Below are 12,573 nucleotides of genomic sequence, written 5' to 3'. Positions count from 1 at the left end.
TCTAATTTTCACTATGCTGCATTTAATATTATGCCAAACACTTACAAACTCGCCATATGAAATAAAATACAATGGGGGCTGTTATTAAAGCCTGCTCACTGAAAACGATTCTAGCCCCTACGGAAAAGGGAATAAGCAACTTACAGCTAATTAAGGAAGTGCAATGATAGGCTCAAAAGGGAACCCCTACAGGGCCAAACGGATTATAGCCATAGCACTTGGTGTTTCAGAATGAAGCATGAAAAGATGGAGGAAACATAGAAGAAAGAGACAAACATAAGTCATGGGAAAGGAGAAGGTATTCCTTACCAACATGTTAAATAACCATTCCACCTCATAATGCACCATTAATTAGTTATCACCTTTCATTTTTAGCTAAAAGAACAAGGTTGTATCCTATATTTTCTAGCACCATGCCTCACTGAGACATTATACTTCTGGCATATTTGTCCAATTAAAGTTCAACAAATACAATGTACAAGAGTATACAATCTTTTTGGGGTCTTGCCGTGGATCAGTATCATATTCTAGATAAGCTTGTATTTCCTCATAACAGTAATGAAACGAGGCAATATTAACGTATCTTACTACTGCCAATGTTATTGGTATTCAGTCCACATGGCATGCCACACAGCTAGTAGATTCATTCTGTTAGTGTTGAAATGTTCTTTGTTTTAAAAAAGAAATGACCATAGATTTTGTTTAAATCTTCTAATAATAACTAGACCAGATAATCTGGAAATTGGGGTTTATTTCCTTTTTCCTTTTTATTTTTTTCACATTTTTATCTGCTTACTATGGCTATAGAGAAGACATTGTTTCCTATTTGGCACCAAAGGATGAACATTATGATCATCCTATTTGTTACATTGGCATAATTGGAATAAATTTACCGAACTATTCTGGTGCAACATATTATGCTACAAAAGCTAACAAATTTCAATTAGTCTTAAACAATACAATTCTATGTCTTCTCAGAAGTAAATCCCATTATGTTCAACGAGACCTACTCTCAGGTAATGTATATAAGATTGCAGCCTCATAATCTTTCAGGCCTTAGCTAGACCTACCTTTTATTCCACAATGGAGGAGGGAAGATCCCGTGATGAAATTATTGCGAGATCCCTCCTCCATTTACACGTGAGGCACGATGACCTCAGGAGGAGAGGCGTTGCGCCCGCCATTAAAAATTTTTTTTTAAAGCAACAGGAGTGCACGAGCACCGAAAGGTAAGGTGTTCTTTTTAAAAAAAAAAAAAAAATTGGCCCACTCCCCCCACCCTACTCCCGATGGGCACAGAGCCACAGCAACGGGCCACACGTTCCGCAGTCTCGGGACCATGGAAAAACCGGGCCCAAAGTGTAGGGCTCTATCCCAGGGCAAGGGAGGGATGATCCCTCCCTGATCCCAGGATCCCCTGTGCGTCACGTAGACGCACAGGGACGATCCCAGGGTTCGCCCCGGGATAAAGCCCCGTCTAGCTAAGGCCTCAATCTAATACTGCAGGGCTAAAATGTGGCTCAGCAGTAGGGTTGGATTAATCTGTTTCACTTTCTATAGCATTAAAAAAAAAATCAAGCACAAGTTAATTCCATCCTGTTCCTACATCAGGTTGTGAATGTTTTAAAAGTACACACACAAAAGGGTCATACACATTTTTGTATGTAATTTCCACTAATATATGCGTTTTTACAAGCAATTCCCCCTAATTATGCATTTTTGTACATTTTATTGGAGAACTGAATTGCAGAATGGGAAAAGTGAAAATTAATATGAATTCTGGTTCAAATATTAATTAAAGAAGTGCAAATTAGGGTGGTCCATATAAAAACACAAACCAAGCAAATTTCTTCCCTATCCCTATTCAGAAGTATTCTGTGCCTTGCAAGCCATTTAGGCATACTCCCTGGGCAATTACAAAAAGATGGTCTCAGAGTGTCAGGCACTTGTCCTCGTTTCACTTCCAACCATATAATGGTGAAGAAGGGAGAACCACAGGAGGATACAAAGTGGCATCAGCTTGAAATATGGAGGCACACGACCAGTGTGATATATGGGAGACCAAAGGAATCCAGACTGCAGAATGTCCCTTCCAGGACAGAGACAGAAAATGGAGAAAAGGTACTACTGGACAAGAAAGAATTGGCAGGCACTGATGAGAGTTGTTGGAGTGAGATGCAGAAGCAGCACAAAGAGTGAGATGCTGCTGGCGGGCAGGAGCAGCAGCAATAGGAGTGATCATATTAACATTTTTGTGCACGGCTGTCAGATTTAAAAAAATTGGCAAGTCCTGCCAATATAATTGTTACGAGACAGTAAAGGGAAGGAGATCCTTGAAAGTCACACAAAAAGTTCATCCTCCCTTTTGCATTTTCTGAAATTACATGCAGTCATTAGCCTGTCACTAGTCCAGAAGAAAAAGGGGGCTGTGTTTACCCAGAGGTAATTAGAAATTGGTTTCCTACAATGAGCATTCGTCATACCTGTTCTTCTTTCAAAAGCATTCTTAGGATTTTAAAATTTTCGATTTGATTTGAAACTATTCTCAGGCTACTGCTTGATTGTATGCTATAGAATGGTTTTGGTTTTGCTTCAGAAAAATGCTGATTTGGTGAGATTGGGTATTAGTTGCAAATATTTAATGGCAATTAAGTATTGGAACATACTTAATGGAATATAGGAAACTGCCTTATACTGAATCAGACCATTGATCCATCTGGCCCAGTATTGTCGACCCAGACTGGAAGTGGCTCTCCACAGGTTCACCTGGACTGGGAAGATGCTAAAAACTATAGGCCGGTGGCGAACATCCCCTTCCTGGGCAAGGTGCTTGAGCGGGTGGTTGCAGGACAACTCCAGGCACTCTTGAATGAAACGGATTATCTAGATCCATTTCAATCAGGTTTCAGGCTCGGTTTTGGAATGGAAACTGCCTTGGTTGCCCTGTGGGATGACCTCTGCCAGGAGAGACACAGGGGGAGTGTGACCCTGTTGGTTCTCCTGGACCTCTCAGGGGCTTTCGATACCATCGACCATGGTATCCTTCTGGATAGGTTGTCTGAGCTGGGAGTTGGAGGTACTGCATTGCAATGGTTCCACTCCTACTTGGATGGCCGTTTTCAGAAGGTGGTGCTGGGGATTATTGCTCTGTGCCGTGGCACCAAAGCCAGGGTGTTCCACAGGGCTCTATTTTATCCCCTATGCTGTTTAACATATACATGAAGCTGCTGGGGGAGGTTATCTGGAGAGGTGGACTGGCATGTCATCAATATGCGGATAATACCCAGCTCTGCCTTTCCTTTTCATCAAACCCACTTGAGGCAGTGGCTGTTCTGAACCAGTGCCTGGGCACGGTAATGGACTGGGTGAGGGCTAACAAACTGAGACTCAATCCAGACAAGACGGAGGTGCTGTTAGCAGGTGGTTCATCTGTCCGGTGAGATGATGTTTACCCTGTCCTGGACGGGGTTGCACTCTCCCTAAAGGATCGGGTCTGTAGTTTGGGGGTGCTCTTCGATCCAGAACTATCACTTGAGGCACAGGTGAACTCTGTGGCAAAGAGCACCTTTTCTCAGCTTAGGCTGGTATACCAACTGCGCCCTTATCTGGACAGAGATAGCCTAGCTACAGTTGTCCATGCTCTGATAACCTCTAGTTTGGATTACTGCAATGTGTTATATGTGGGGCTGCCTTTGAAAATGGTCTGGAAACTTCAGCTGGTACAAAACAGGGCAGCCCGCCTACTAACAGGAACTGGCAGGCGAGACCACATCACGCCAGTCCTTCTACAACTTCATTGGCTGCCAGTCCAGGTCCGGGCCCGATTCAAAGTACTGGTATTAACATTCAAAGCCCTAAATGGTTTGGGGCCAGGTTATTTGAAAGAATGCCTCCTCTCATATGTACCTGCCCGGACCTTAAGATCATCCACAGGGGCCCTTCTCCGTGAGCCCCTGCCAAATGAAGTGAGGCAGGTGGCTACTAGGAGGAGGGCTTTCTCTGCTGTGGCAGCCCAGCTGTGGAACGAGCTCCCCAGAGAGGTTCAGCTGGCGCCTACACTGTATTCCTTCCGTCGCCAGCTGAAGACCTTTTTATTTTCTCAGTATTTTAACACCTATTAACATAAATTTAAACTTTGCTGTTTGAATTCCATATTTTAACCTATATCAATTTTTGCTGTGTGGTTTTATCCTGGTTGTGCTTTTTATACTGTATTTTGTATTTGTGTTTTTAGATTGTTGGTTGTTTTTATGCTCTTTATGATTTTAATTTTTGTGAACCACCCAGAGAGCTTCAGCTATTGGGTGGTATAAAAATGTAATAAATAAATAAATCTACACCAAGCAGGATATTCCACTATGAAAGCGGTATATAAAAGGCAGGAGCCACACCAAGCAGGATATAGTGGTATGAAAGCGGTATGAAAGCAGCATATGGTATGTGTCAATGGGCCCCAATAGTTGTCAGTGCACTTCAATACCGCTATAAAGCAGTAGTTTGGATCCTGCCTTTTATATACCGCTTTCATGCCACTTTCATAGTGGAATATCCTGCTTGTTGTAGCTGAGCCCCAGGGTTTCAGGCAGGATTCTTTTCTAGCCCTACCTGGAAATTCCAGAGATTGAACCTGGAATCTTTTGTATGCAAACCAGATTCTCTATCAATAAGCTATGGTCCCTCCACTGCAAAGATAGAACACTTCTTCTCACAAGGAATGAACACGAGTACTAGGCGAGTAATGGTCTGGATTAATTCTACAATATTCTTTTCCCAGTTTACTAGAAAGCTGTGTTCCTGTAGCACCTCCAAGTACAGGGGCAAGGCTTTTGGTTTCCACTGTTTTCTCCATGGAAGGATCTGATGAAGGGTCTACTTATTACCTATGAAACAATACCAATAGGGATCAGAAAAATAGCTGTAAGGCTGGAAACCAAAATCAAACAAGAGACAGCTGTACTGGTTTATTACTCATGAACCCTTGTAACTAATTAACTCATTCTGTTTCCTGACTTGGAGCTGAGCAGAAGCAGGGAAGAGCAGCTGGCCCAGCTCAAGTGGAAGCTAGAAAAGTTAGCCAGTTCCCAGAGAGAGAGCGAACAGAGAGAGAGCGAACAGGAAGAGAAAACAGGAGTTTGACAGGGGGAGTTCGGCAGGGGAGGTGAAGGGGGAGGCCTCTAAGGGAAAAAAAACAAAGAGGGGGGGAAACAAAGAAAAACATAAAGAGAAACCCCCCCCCACAAAACCACAAAAAAAAAACCCAACCCAAAAATCTTATTTTCCCTTAAGACATACTCATATAGTTGTGTACCTTCAGAGAGGACAGGACAAAGCAAAGGCAATTCCACTATAATCAGAAAGGAAAAAACAAAGCAGAAATAGACAGTATGGATGGAAAGGAGCCCCTAGAGGTGGTGACCTGCAAAGGGAGTGCAATGTTCGTGTTTCTGCCTGAGCTCAACATGGCGTATACCTGCAACAAGTGCAAGCTGGTGGCACTTTTGGAAGAAAAAGTGAGAGGACTTGAGCGGCGAGTGTCCACCCTCCAAAGAATAAGAGAAGACGAGGAGTTCTTAGACCGAACGGTGGAACTGCAACAGCAGCAAGAAGCACATGAGATTGAAGAGCAACAGCCAGCTGAAGCAGAAGTGGAGTATGCTGAGGGGAGGAAAGCCAATGAAGAGGAAATTCCCTGGAAAAGAGTGACAGTTAGGAGCAGAAGAATTAGAAGGCATTCTGCACCGGTGGAACCATTAGAGTTAAGCAACCGCTTTCAGCTTCTGGAGAATGAGACTGAAGGACAGTTTGCAGAGGAAGAAGTACAGGAGACACCATGCAACAGTGACCAAGAGGCAGAAGGTCGGTCAACCAAGAAGAAGAGAAGAGTAGTCGTTGTGGGAGACTCCCTGCTGCGTGGGATTGAAACCCAAGTATGTCGTGAAGACCCATGGACTCGCCAGGTGTGCTGTCTCCCTGGAGCACAGATTAGAGATGTGACTGAAGAGTTACCGAAGCTCATAAAGCCCACGGACACATACCCCTTTCTTCTCATCCATGTGGGAAGAAATGATGTCGCCAAGCAGAGCTACGAAGAAATCATTTCAGACTTTGAAGCTCTGGGAAGGAAACTGAAGAACTTTGGGGCCCAGGTAGTTTTCTCATCCATCCTCCCGGTTCTTGGAAGAGGATTAGAAAGGGAAAGAAAAATACTCCGGATGAACGACTGGCTTTGAAGGTGGTGCCGTCGTGAGAGTTTTGGATTCTGGGACCATGGGATACCCTACTTGGAACATGGACTGCTGGCAAGGGATGGGTTGCACCTCACAAGGGCTGGAAAGAATGTGTTCGTCCACAGCATGAAGAACTTGATCAGGAGGGCTTTAAACTGAATCTTACGGGGGCGGGAGACGTAAATTTCGAGGCAACAATGGATGAAGGCCAAGGCACCACAATACAGAGAACAGCTCCAATAGTGCCCCAAAATAGTGTCCGCAACAATATAGGAACAAAGCCAGACTATAAAACAAATGGTCTTCAGTGTCTATATACTAATGCCCAGAGCATGGGAAACAAACAGAACGAACTTGAACTCTTATAACATATGGAGTGTCACAAGTTTCTTGCCCTTCCTTAAATATTGCATATGTATTCAACTGGTGGTCTTGTATTGAGTAGTGTCTGTGCTAGCACAAATGTCTATACCTTTTTCTTCTGCTGCCCCTTACGCCTGGAACGCTCTTCCAGAACACTTGAGAACTACCAACTCAATCACAGCTTTTAAAACTCAGCTAAAAACTTTTCTTTTCCCTATAGCTTTTAAATGTTGAGTTTGTTCTGACTCTATACTGTTAGCCTCACCCTACCCGGTGCCTGTTTACACTTCCCTGTGCCTGTTTGCATTCTCTTTCCCTCCTTATTGTTTACTACAACTTTATTAGATTGTAAGCCTATGTGGCAGGGTCTTGCTATTTACTGTGTAATCTGTACAGCACCATGTACATTGATGGTGCTATATAAATAAATAATAATAATAATAATAATAATAATAATAATAATAATAATAATAATGAAGGCAAATACGACTTGATAGGTATAACTGAAACTTGGTGGGATGACTCCCATGACTGGAATATAGCAATTGAAGGATATAACTTGTTCAAAAAGAACAGAAGAAATAGAAAGGGAGGCGGAATTGCACTATATGTTAAAAATACCTATCCCTGCACAGAAATACAGGCGGATCAGACTGGGAGCCCCATTGAGAGCATCTGGATTAAAATAAATGGGGCAAGGAATAAAAAGAACATGATAATCGGAGTCTACTACCGACCACATGAGGAGAAGACGAGGACGAAACTTTTGAGAAACAAATTGCCAGTGTTTCAAGGAAGTGTGATGTAGTAGTGATGGAGGTCTTCAATTACCCTGATATCTGTTGGGAGACCAATACTGCCAAAAGCAGCCCTTCCAAGAAATTCCAGACATGTGTGGGTGATAACTTTCTCCTACAGAAAGTGGAGGAAGGAACTAGAGCAGCGGTTCTCAACCTGTGGGTCGCGACCCCTTTGGGGGTCGAACGACCCTTTCACAAGGGTCGCCTAAGACCATCGGAAAACACATATTTCAATTTGTAACAATGAAAATACATCCTGCATATCAGATATTTACATTACGATTCATAACAGTAGCAAAATTACAGTTATGAAGTAGCAACGAAAATAATTTTATGGTTGGGGGTCACCACAACATGAACTGTATTAAAGGGTAGCAGCATTAGGAAGGTTGAGAACCACTGAACTAGAGGATCGGCAATCCTTGACTTGATATTGACCAATAGGGATGACTTAGTGGATAAAGTGGCAGTTAAGGGAAATCTGGGGGAAAGTGACCACATCATACTTGAATTCTTGATTATGAAGGAGACAAAAGTTGAGTGTAGCCATACACGTACTCTGGATTTTAGGAAAGCTGATTTTAATAAACTCAGAACTATGATAAGTAAGGTCCCATGGCAAATGAGCCTAATGAGAAAAGGAGTGCAGGGTGGGTGGGAGTATTTAAAAAAGGAAATTGTAAAGGCACAGTTACAAACAATTCCAACAAGGAGAAAAGATAGAAGACAACAGAGGAAACCAATGTGGCTCCACAAAAAGCTTAGAGATGACCTGAAAACAAAAAAGGATACATATAGGAAGTGGAAGGAAGGCCAGGCTACAAAAGAAGAGTACAGACAGGTGGCACAGAAGTGCCGAACTGACGTCAGGAAGGCTAAAGCTCAAAATGAGCTGACATTAATGAGGGATGCTAAAAGCAATAAAAAGGCTTTCTTCAGATATGTGAGTAGTAAAAGACAGAGGAAAGAAATGGTGGTTCAACTGCTTAATGAGGATAGCAAATTGATAACAGGTGATAAAGAAAAGGCTGAAGTGCTCAATTCCTATTTTGCCTCAGTCTTCTCCCAAAACGGGTCTATGACCCCCCTGGAGAAAGTGAAGCAGAAGTTGAGGGGGCAGGATTACAGTTTGAGATTGATAAACAAACAGTCAAAGAACACCTAATTTCCTTGAATGAGTTCAAATCTCCAGGGCCCGATGAACTGCATCCTAGAGTAATGAAGGAGCTAGCGGAAGAACTCTCAGAACCTTTGTCTATTATCTTTGCAAAATCATGGAAGACGGGTGAGGTGCCGGATGACTGGAGGAGGGCTAACGTTGTCCCTATCTTCAAAAAGGGCAAAAAGGAGGAACCTGGGAACTACAGACCAGTCAGTCTGACATCCATCCCTGGAAAAATTCTGGAGCAGATTATAAAGAAGTCAATCTGTAAACACCTTGAAATCAATGCGGTGATCACTAGAAGCCACCATGGATTTGTCAAGAACAAGTCCTGTCAGACAAATTTGATTTTATTTTTTGATAAGGTAACCTTCCTTGTGGACCGTGGGAATGCTGTGGACGTCCTATATCTTGACTTCAGCAAAGCTTTTGACAAAGTGCCCCATGATATTCTGATTAACAAACTAGCTAAAAGTGGGCTAGATGGAACAACTATTAGGTGGATTCACAGTTGGCTACAGAATCAGACTCAAAGAGTACTTATCAATGAAACCTTCTCAAACTGGGGAGAGGCAACGAGTGGGGTACCGCAGGGCTCAGTCCTGGGCCCAGTGCTCTTCAAGTGCCTTATGCTGATTTTTATTAATGATTTGGACGAGGAGGTGCAGGGAACGCTTATCAAATTTGCAGATGACACAAAATTGGGTGGGATAGCTAATACCCTGGAAGACAGAAACAAACTTCAAAGTGATCTTGATAGGCTGGAGTGCTGGGCTGAAAACAACAGGATGAAATTTAATAGGGATAAATGCCAAGTTCTACATTTAGGAAATAGAAACCAAATGCACAGTTACAAGATGGGGGATACTTGGCTCAGCAATACTACAAATGAGAAGGATCTTGGAATTGTTGTAGACTGCAAGCTGAATATGAGCCAACAGTGTGATATGGCTGCAAGAAAGGCAAATGTTATTTTGGCCTGCATTAATAGAAGTATAGCTTCCAAATCACGTGAGGTACTGGTTCCTCTCTATTCGGCCCTGGTTAGGCCTCATCTAGAGTATTGTGTCCAGTTCTGTGCTCCACGATTCAAGAAGGACGCAGACAAGCTGAAGCGTGTTCAGAGGAGGGCGACCAGGATGATCAGGGGTCTGGAAACAAAGCCCTATGAAGAGAGACTGAAAGAACTGGGCATGTTTAGCCTGGAGAAGAGAAGATTGAGGGGAGACATGATAGCACTCTTCAAATACTTAAAAGGTTGTCACACAGAGGAGGGCCAGGATCTCTTCTCCATCCTCCCAGAGTGCAGGACACGGAATAACGGGCTCAAGTTAAAGGAAGCCAGATTCCAGATGGACATCAGGAAAAACTTCCTGACTGTTAGAGCAGTACGACAATGGAACCAGTTACCTAGGGAGGTTGTGGGCTCTCCCACACTAGAGGCATTCAAGAGGCAGCTGGACAAGCATCTGCCAGGGATGCTTTAGGGTGGATTCCTGCTGTCACCTGTAACTGCTGAACTTTCCAACTAAGATTGTAGTGCCTGAATTTGCTTTTCTTTCCCCCCTCCTCCTCCTCCCTCCCAATCTCCTTTCCTTTTGTGTCATGTCTTTTAGATTGTAAGCCTGTGGGCAGGGACTGTCAAGAAATACTTTTGTAAGCCGCCATGAGAGCCTTTTTTGGCTGAATGGCGGCATAAAAATCCTTAAATAAATAAAATAAATAAAATTCCTGCATTGAGCAGGGGGTTGGACTCGATGGCCTTGTAGGCCCCTTCCAACTCTGCTATTCTATGATTCTAAGGCAAGGAACCAATACTACTTAAAATCTTGGTGATGGTTCTGGATAATACACAGAGAGATTAAACAGCAGTGCCTTATGCTGACAATAACCAAACCATCAAAAGTAACTAAAAACCAGGAACCAATGGGAAGGTCATGCTAGAATGTTCAAGTACATCCCCTTAAGATTTCATATGGTTGCAACCTGGTGAGCTGGCAGAGTGGCCAGATCTCCAGGACTATCAATGAACCATGGTGTCCTCTCAGATGTCAAATCACCTTTGTTATTGTTTCCTAGAATGAAGGAAATGATGTATCATTTGCTTTTTTATATATATTTGAGGGCAGAGGGGGAACTCTTCTATGGGCCTAATGTCCAAAAGCCTGTAAATGGACTGTGATAGGAGACAGTGACTTGGTTCACATCACCCAAAAGCCCATTGTGGGTTAATTACCTATGGGGGTCATAGTGTCATGTTGGGCACCCAGCTTACCATGGTTTGTTGTGTGAACCCAGGCAGCAGCAGTTGTTTGAGAGATAGACAACCCTCAAATAACCCTAAAACAAGCCATAGGTTATTTTAGGATAGTCAAACTTCCATACAACCCCTGCCACCTGAGTTCACATGACATGGCATGCAAAAATAGTTCTCATGGGTGCCTGGAACTACATAAGAGCCCCATGGGTAAATTAATTTATGGAGAGCTGTCATGTCATGCAAACTTGGGGCTCATCTACAGCAAGCAGGATATTCCACCATGAAAGCAGTATATAAGAGGCAGGAGCCACACTACTGCTTTATAGTGATATTTAAGTGCACTGCAGAATCTACGTTACTGCTTTGTAGTGGTACTGAAGTGCACTGACAACTGTTGGGGCCCATGACACATCTACACCAAGCAGGATATAATACTATGAAAGTTGTATCAAAGCGGTACATGGTATGTGTAAATGGGCCCCAACAGCACTTCAGTACTGCTATATATAGCAGCACTTCAATACTGCTATAAAGCAGGAGTGTGGCTCCTGCCTTTTATATCACTTCCATACCACTTTCATAGTGGAATATCCTGCTTGGTTTAGATGAGCCCTAGGCTAGTGTTTTGTCATGATCACACAGTGGACTAGTTCAGACATAAACACTTTTTTGGTGCCTGAATAAGAAATGATGGTGAATAAGCCATGCTCTTGAGTGGGGCTGTCTGGCTGAGACCAATGGCAAAATCCTAAATTTAGGCCCCTGATCAGGAATTTGTTACTGGAACCACTAAAGGGAAAGCACAGAAAGGAATAAAATTATTTACTCAGGGTTCATCCAGTATTGGTTTGTTTTCTGTGCCTCTGCAACAACTTGTTCATAGGGTCACCGAAAAGTAAAGACTTTTGATACAATATCATACCAGTGTGATCTTCAATAGGTTACCCACCTACCATGATCAGAGTCATATTTAGAATCTTTTAGGAATGTTGGCATCGTGGCCCTGACAGAGAGGCATCTGTCATGTAGGCAAGCTGCCAAAGACAGCTTATTAACTGCGAACTGTGCCCTGAAATGGCCCTATTCTTCTTTCTTAAAACCATCTAACTAGAAAAGAAGCCTTAAGAGCTATAGCTGAAATGATGAAGATTCTGCTGAGGGCCATCTCTACCTTTCTCTGTGTCTTCTCTGGCAAACTATCCCCCTTGCAGGAATAGATATGCCCTACAGATAGTATCTGCAATTTCCTGCACATATACATGAACAAGCTTATTTTCTTTTGAGGAATATCATTCATTTGTTCCTTGGCCCCGTGTAAGATTCCCCATAGCCAAATTAACTATAACTTCCCTCACTAAAATCTGCACCATTTGCCATATTCATCCCAAACAGTTAACAATATTTGTGAGTATCGCACAACATCACAGCAGCTTAGCCAATAACTAGGGTTCTCATAGGCAGGCAGGCTGGCAATGGAAACAATCAGATTTTAGCCTGTTGTATACAAGGCTAAGCTTTGTTATAGATTTCCCCAAAAAATCAATTAATGCAGATTTCAGAAAAATTCTAAAGGCCTCCTTTGAATCAAATTTTTACGCTTACCAAACAGAGGCAGCCACAGCTGCACTTTATTATTTACTGGTCTTTTGCACCTCTGTGAATTATTTATTTATTCATTTCATTTCAATACCACCCCATTACCTTCTCAAATGTTCACGTTCAACCAACTTTTCAGACTTGGGGATTCTAACTAGGGTGAGG

The 12,573-nt window shown here is 42.8% G+C and overlaps 1 protein-coding gene across 3 annotated transcripts in view; it reads right to left on the bottom strand.

Annotated features, from left to right (window-relative positions):
* Positions 1 to 12,573, bottom strand: part of RIMS2 (regulating synaptic membrane exocytosis 2) — a 422,508-nt gene that overhangs the window by 275,968 nt on the left and 133,967 nt on the right. The gene's annotated exons all lie outside the window — the stretch shown is intronic.

The sequence above is a fragment of the Elgaria multicarinata genome, chromosome 7 (genome assembly GCF_023053635.1).
Source record: "Elgaria multicarinata webbii isolate HBS135686 ecotype San Diego chromosome 7, rElgMul1.1.pri, whole genome shotgun sequence".
NCBI lineage: Eukaryota > Metazoa > Chordata > Lepidosauria > Squamata > Anguidae > Elgaria > Elgaria multicarinata.
Note: the sequence above shows the minus strand (reverse complement) of the source record. Positions and strands in the feature narration are given on the sequence as shown.